Source organism: Polypterus senegalus, chromosome 15 (assembly GCF_016835505.1).
Source record: "Polypterus senegalus isolate Bchr_013 chromosome 15, ASM1683550v1, whole genome shotgun sequence".
Classification (NCBI taxonomy): Eukaryota; Metazoa; Chordata; class Cladistia; order Polypteriformes; family Polypteridae; genus Polypterus; species Polypterus senegalus.
In genome coordinates, this window is record NC_053168.1 from 128,704,980 (window position 1) to 128,711,913 (window position 6,934).

The following is a 6,934-nucleotide window of genomic DNA, read 5'->3' on the forward strand; positions in this document are numbered from 1 at the left end:
TTGGACTGAAACTGTTGACCCTGGAGAAAACCAACCTGGAGACTCCACACTAATGAGAACCAAAACCAGGGGGTCCGAGGGCGATGAAGCAGAGCAGAACACTTGTTGTGAATGCCCTGTTTCAGGGTTTTTTAAATTTGTTTTTGTTTGTTTCAGTGTTGTGTGCCTTCCCAGTTCGATATTATGATCTTGACGCCTCAGCCGAACTCAATGACACCTCTCTAATTACATCTTTGCGAGTCTATTTTGTGGAAGGCCTTGATGTGCACTGGCCTCCCACTTTTCCGGTTCCCTCCCAGTTCCACCCCTCTCTAAAAATAGGTGAAAAAAATAGTAATAAAAAAAGTACAAGAATTACATTTAAGGAGCAAAAAGAAAATCACAAAAATGAAAGCAACTTGGGAGGGATGGATGTTTTCGTGGTTCAGTATAGGAGGTTGAACCATGCTGTTCATTTTTTTTGTCTGTTTGATAGATTCAAAGATGTCTCCCGCTGTCCCTAAATCTCAATCAAGTGACTACTTGTGTCCATATCTCTCTGTAAGACTTTCCTGGAAAATTGGGCACCATTTCTGTCGGAAAACACTGTCAAACTAAACAGACACCAGAGTCATGAAAGGGTTTGGTGCAGCCACCCGTGTCATATTCCCTGGCTGCAAACGGGTAAATTACTAGCACTGATATGCTCTGAACGGAGTCCAAAACAGAACTGACTAGGTTAGTCAAATATGGCAGCTTTAAAGGCCAGAAAAGGAAGTGAAGTCATTGAGGGCGGAAGCGGAAGGTTCCTCTTCCATAGGCTCGGACCCAGATGTGACATCATCTAAGGGTCTGGAACCGGAAGTCTCTTCTGTCATGGGTCCTTCACCGGAAGTGACATCATCTAAGGGTCCAGAGCCAGAAGTGATGTTATTCTGGCCAGAACCGGAAGTGACGCCATCAGGGCCAGGCTGGAATTTCCCATGAATGGTGTACAGGAAAGTGAGAAAAAAGGTCAGGGACACTCCGCCACCTCCTGGTCTGGCGTGGAATTACTCTCATTTAGACCCTTTAGCTGCCTCCAATGCGCATTTGTGTGACAAAACAAAACCTTAGACTGTAGTGGCAGGGGACAGTGGCCCCAAATGCTTTTTCATTCCATTCCATTAGTCGTTACTTCAATCTGTCTTGATTTTCAGCTTCAGCGACATGACGGAAGTCACACTGACGTCCAAGTAGTTGGGGAGCATACATTTGTAGACGGGTCGAGTGCAGGTCACGTTCAGGTCGCATGTCTCTGTATCAGGTTTAGCGTTGGATTGGTACTAAGATTTTCGCACCTCACTACCGATATAAAAACGATACTGACACAAATAACAGGTAACCTCTCTACCCAAGGATCTACCAACCGTTTTGTCCCACCCGCACGCCTCCCTGCTCCATTGAACTCTGCGCAGCATTACATTAAAGATCGACAACCTTTAAGAAGGATCTGAAAGAAATATGCTGTCAGCTTAGCTAGTGGCTAACAAGTGAGCTTGACGGACTGAATGGTCACCTCTCATTGGTCAAGTTTCTTATGGTCTTGGATGCCCCTCCCCCATACATTTCCAGAATCTAGCCCTGTGAAACACGTATAGTAAATCGAAGAACACGGATGAAGGATATACGAGCGTACAAAACAGTTTCCAGTATTGAAAATAGGTTACTGTTTTGAAAAAATGGGTTCTCCTGCACTTTTTCAGTACTGGTTGTCATGGCCAGGAAGAGTCGTACAACCGACAATAAATGTTCTTGGCCAGTCTGGCAACCTCGTTTTAATGAAAAGAAAATGAAAATGTTAGGGCTTAAATATAATGAACAAAAATTCAGCCAAACTACAACCTCACAATTTTTCTACATGTTCTAAGCAGTTCAGGTGCCCCTTGCACTTTGCTGTCTCGGTGCAGAGTGTGACATCGCTCTATGGACACGCCTCTTTGTATCTGGTCCGGACAGGAAGGGGCGGGGCCTTATCCAGGTTCGGCAGGCAGGATCAATTGTTGTTGGATGGAAGAGAGAAAACAGTTAGCGACAGCGCCTCATCTCGGACCGGGGTGGAAATCGCTTACCTCTACTGAGCCCTGAAAGTAACCCCATAGACGCGCAACACAGTGTACCGTGTGACACTAACTGTCACTAAATGTCGGTCGTGTAAATGGAGATCGACAACGAGATCAGAAGGTCTGGCCTACTCTGCAACTGGAAGTAACGTAATGTGACCTCAGCTACCGAGCAGGGAGAAAACCGAGCTCAGAGCGCCATCTAAAGGATTTTAGAAGCAATGCATATTGTTTTGTAAGCACCAATAAATTGCATTGCGTCAAAATTCACGGAGTGGCACAAGAAATGAAAACCCAAAGCTTGTTGTCCATGCATTGAAGGTGTCCTACAAAAGAACAAATGCTGAAGCACTACCCTCTACCCCTGTTCTCCTGGTGCTTTGGCAGCTTGTAATTTACGAAGGACGCCTCTTATCATCCACCTGGGAACGTATAAAGGGGAAAAAAAGGATTGTGGTTTTAAAGTGAATTGACCTTTTCTTTTCCTATGTCGCGTATCTTTAATTCGTCTTCAACGTGAGGCCTTGAAATGTCGCCGTCCTTTATCTGCTATTGTTCAGAAAATGAAAATAAGGCGAGCGCAATTAGCAGGAGTTACAATTAAACAAGTATCAGTGAAAAGCCATATGGCGTCCTTGGGGGGGCCGCTTTTGTCACTCGCATGCGTGTTGCTTTGAGCCTCCCGAGCTGCCTGTGTGTGTTTGCGCCTGAGCATCTGCTCGACGTTGCCAGTCATCTCTCTTTTTTTACGGACGTGGAGATCCTCGACATGCTTGTACCTGAAACTTCCATTAATTAGCTTAATTCGGCGTAATTAGTAATTTGTCTCGAATTAAAAGATTGTGAGCCCTCGCGCTGCTAATTCTGTCACCACACAAAGGGGAAGCCGAGCCCGTACGCTCACTTTGTCAGTCAATACAGGCGACGCGTTTCGTGACGTTTATTCCCCAGCTTAGAGAAAGAGTCTGCAAGTTAAGTGTGCGTCAAGTCGGCTGGGGGGCCTGTCGGCGTAGACTCAGGACCGGGCCTCCCTTCTCCACTCTTGACTGCCATTGAGTGTTTCCCTCTCAGGTAACAGTGACTTGTTTTTTTGTCAGACGGTTTGGTGGCAGTACTCTGTTAACCCTTCAGTCCCTGGTGTCCCCCTTTAAGCAGCTGAGTATTTCTCTGCTCAAGTGGTTTCCTCTCCCATCTCACCCGTAGACCCAGGTGATCAACGTGACCTCGCATGTAGTTAGTCAGCGTCCCTGAAGGCTCCTTCTCCATCTAACTCACAGAGCGTGGGCTCCGCATCCGAGGCAATGGCTTCGGCACGCACGTCTGTCTAATAAAAAGAAATAAGGAAACGCTCATTTTGTGTTTCGTAATTATTTTACCCTGCGACCCTGCAGTGGGCCGAGTGCATTAAGGAAATGGATGGATCGATAGATGGATGGTTGGATAATTATTTTACACACTCTAAGAGGTTGTTTTTAACATATAATTGCAGGCAAGCCAATCATTCTTGTAATGACTTTTGAGACTGAAAATTTGATAAACTCCGGCCTCGAATGGCAGTCCGATTAATCACTTAGGGCGTGCTGGGGATTTAATATGTGCTGCTCAAACACGCATTAAGGAAAAAGCAGCTTCGGAACTCTCACTCAATCAATAGTCCTTTTATATCGTGTCGTTAGTTAATCTGTAGTTTGTATATCGCCATCAATCAAGGCGTCACTCCGTCAGGCTGTCTTTATGTCAATTCATCAGTCCATCGTTCTTCATTGTGTGGGATACCATACAGCAGTTTATCAATCAGTCGATCAGTCTACCAGTCAAATAATCTTTATCCTAAATCGTTCTCTGAACTGGTCAATCGCCTCGTCATTATTTTAACTCGTTGAGCTCATTTATTCACTTAATTCGGATGATATTTGTATCATTGGATGAGTCGGTCTTTATTATTTCATGTATTGCCATCAAACTAATAATCAGTCGGTCAATCGAGTCATTAATCAGTTTATCGACCAGCCTTTATGTGATGTAATGTCAGGCATACAACAGTCAATCTTCACTTTATGTGACGCCATTAGCCAAATGGACAGTGACATAGGTGACATACATACTGGTCAGCCACTCCGTCTTTATTTCATCGTTTATTCTTCATAGCACTCAGTCAGTCCTTCTGTTCTCATTTTATATCGTGGCTATTCAGTTAACCAGTTGTACATTTTTTTTATCATTATTATTATGTTTTTAAATTATTTTACATGCAGTAACATACTGGACAACCACACTTTACTTTAAACGGCGCAGTCAGCCAGTCTTTTTACCATTCAGTCAAACTTTTCACCTTTATTTTATGCAATGTTATCTGTTCATCCATCTTTATTTGGTATTATAATAATAATAATAATTCATTACATTTATACAGAGCCTTTCTTGCTGCTCAAAGTGCTAATGCCATCAATAATTTACCAATATTCAGTCAATCAATAAATGAATATTCAGTTAAGCCGTCACACATTTTATACAGCATAACGCCGTCACTCAGTGACTCCTTTAATCAATCAATTAATACAGGGTGGTCCACATCTAATTATGCAGATCCAGATCGTCTGGACACTGAAAACGTACTCAAGTTATCGTGATTACACACACACAGACATACAGACCTAATTCCAGAAATGGTATTTTTGGACTCAGGGAGATCTAAAATGTCGAGATTCATCAAAATCTCAAAATGGAATTTTTTGGATGATTAGAATAATTCGTATACGAGAAAGTCAGGGAGGTCTAAAACGTCGAGATTCACCGAAATCTCAACATCGAATTTTTGAAGGATTCCAATACAGGGTGGTCCAGATCTAATTATGCAGATCCAGATCACCTGGATGACTTTGATTTAAGTGGGGACGATTCCAGTTCGGCGTGAAGACGATTATTCTTGTCGTCAGTTCAAACACTTCTCGAAGGTCTGGGATTTTTTGGGTGATTTTCTATGTGATAAACTTAATAAGTTATAGCGTAATGAAAATTGCATAATTAGATCTGGACCACCCTATAGAGTATTTAATTAAGAAGTTGAATATTTTGGAATTTACATACATAGCGACTCCACCTTGATGTTATAAAGCAGTGAAAGGCAACCTAAGTCCAAAAATTTTCTTTCGCGGCGCACCTGAGGGACTGCCCATAAATAAAGTCGTGACGACACAATCTATGGACAATCGCCAATAAAAACAGTTCATTTTACAAGTTTGAAAGACATTTTATTAATCAAAGAGTTAAAGGATAAATCTTAAATTTAATTAATGTGAACGCTGAGATTGTTTTTCAGCACATATGAGATTGATGCGAGGATCATTTTTCGAAAGAGAGACGTGCATTTACTTGTCGATCATTTGAAGTCTCTTGCGTTTCTTAGACTTCATTTCCGTAACTGTTCCGTTATCTGTTTTTCCAACATAAAATATATATATTTTTAAAACATTATCTTTTTAATCAACCAAAAGTTCAAAAACACTAGCAATTTTAAATATTTTACAAAAGTTTTCGCGGCGCCCTTAGAAAATTCCACAGCGCGGTGCGCCGGTTGCCTGACAATGTAAAGCACCGTTAATTGTTTTTGTCTTTAGTTATCCATCCATCCATCTATTGTCTAACCTGCTGAATCCGAACACAGGGTCACGGGGGTCTGCTGGAGCCAATCCCAGCCAACACAGGGCACAAGGCAGGAACCAATCCCGGGCAGGGTGCCAACCCACCGCAGTGTCTTTAGTTAGTCAGTCTTTACATCCACCAGTCAGTCAGTCAGTCTTTATATCATGTAATCAATCTCTCAAACTTTATTTTATATAATTGCCTTTCAATTAACCAGTCACACATTTTTTTATTATTTAACACACAATGCATTATTTGAAATAGCACCACCATTGATTGTTTTTTACTTAATCCAATAGTTATTTGATCAGTCTTTCTTTATTTTATATCATGCTCTCCTTCCATTCATTTTTATTTTATATAGTGCCATCCATCTGCAACTCATTCAGTCAGTCAGTCAATCAATCAATCAATATTCATTTAAGCAGTCACTCATTTTATTTAGTGGCATCACTCGGTGGCTTATTCCACCAATCAATTAATGGAGCAGTCAAATATTTATATTTCACATTCAGTCAGCCAGTCAGTGACTCCGTCTTTATGTTATATTGCATCTCTAACCGTTTATTTATTTAATTAGTCAGTCGTTACATCCACCAGTCACTCAGTCTTTATATCATGTAATCAATCTGTCAAACTTTATTTTATGTAATTGCCTTTCAGTTAACCAGTCATACCTTTTTTATTATTTAACACACAATGCATGCCTTGAAATAACACCATTCATTCAAAGTATTATTTGATCAATTTTTCTTTATTTTATATCATGCTCTCCTTCCATTCATCTTTATTTTATATAATGCCATCAATCTACAAATCATTCAGTCAATCAATAAATAAATATTCAGTTAAGCCGTCCCACACGTTTTATACTGGGCGGCACGGTGGCACAGTGGGTAGCGCTGCTGCCTCGCAGTAAGGAGACCCGGGTTGCATGGTTCCTCCGGGTGCTCCAGTTTCCTCGCAGAGTCCAAAGACATGCAGGTTAGGCGCACTGGCGATCCTAAATTGTCACTTGGTATGTGTGTGTGTGCCCTGCGGTGGCCTGGCACCCTGCCCGGGGTTTGTTCCTGCCTTGCGCCCTGTGCCGGCTGGGATTGGCTCCAGCAGACCCCCGTGTTAGGATGTAACGGGTTGGAAGATGACTGACTGACTGAGTGACATTTTATACAGCATAATGCCATCACTCGGTGACTCCTTTAGTCAATCAA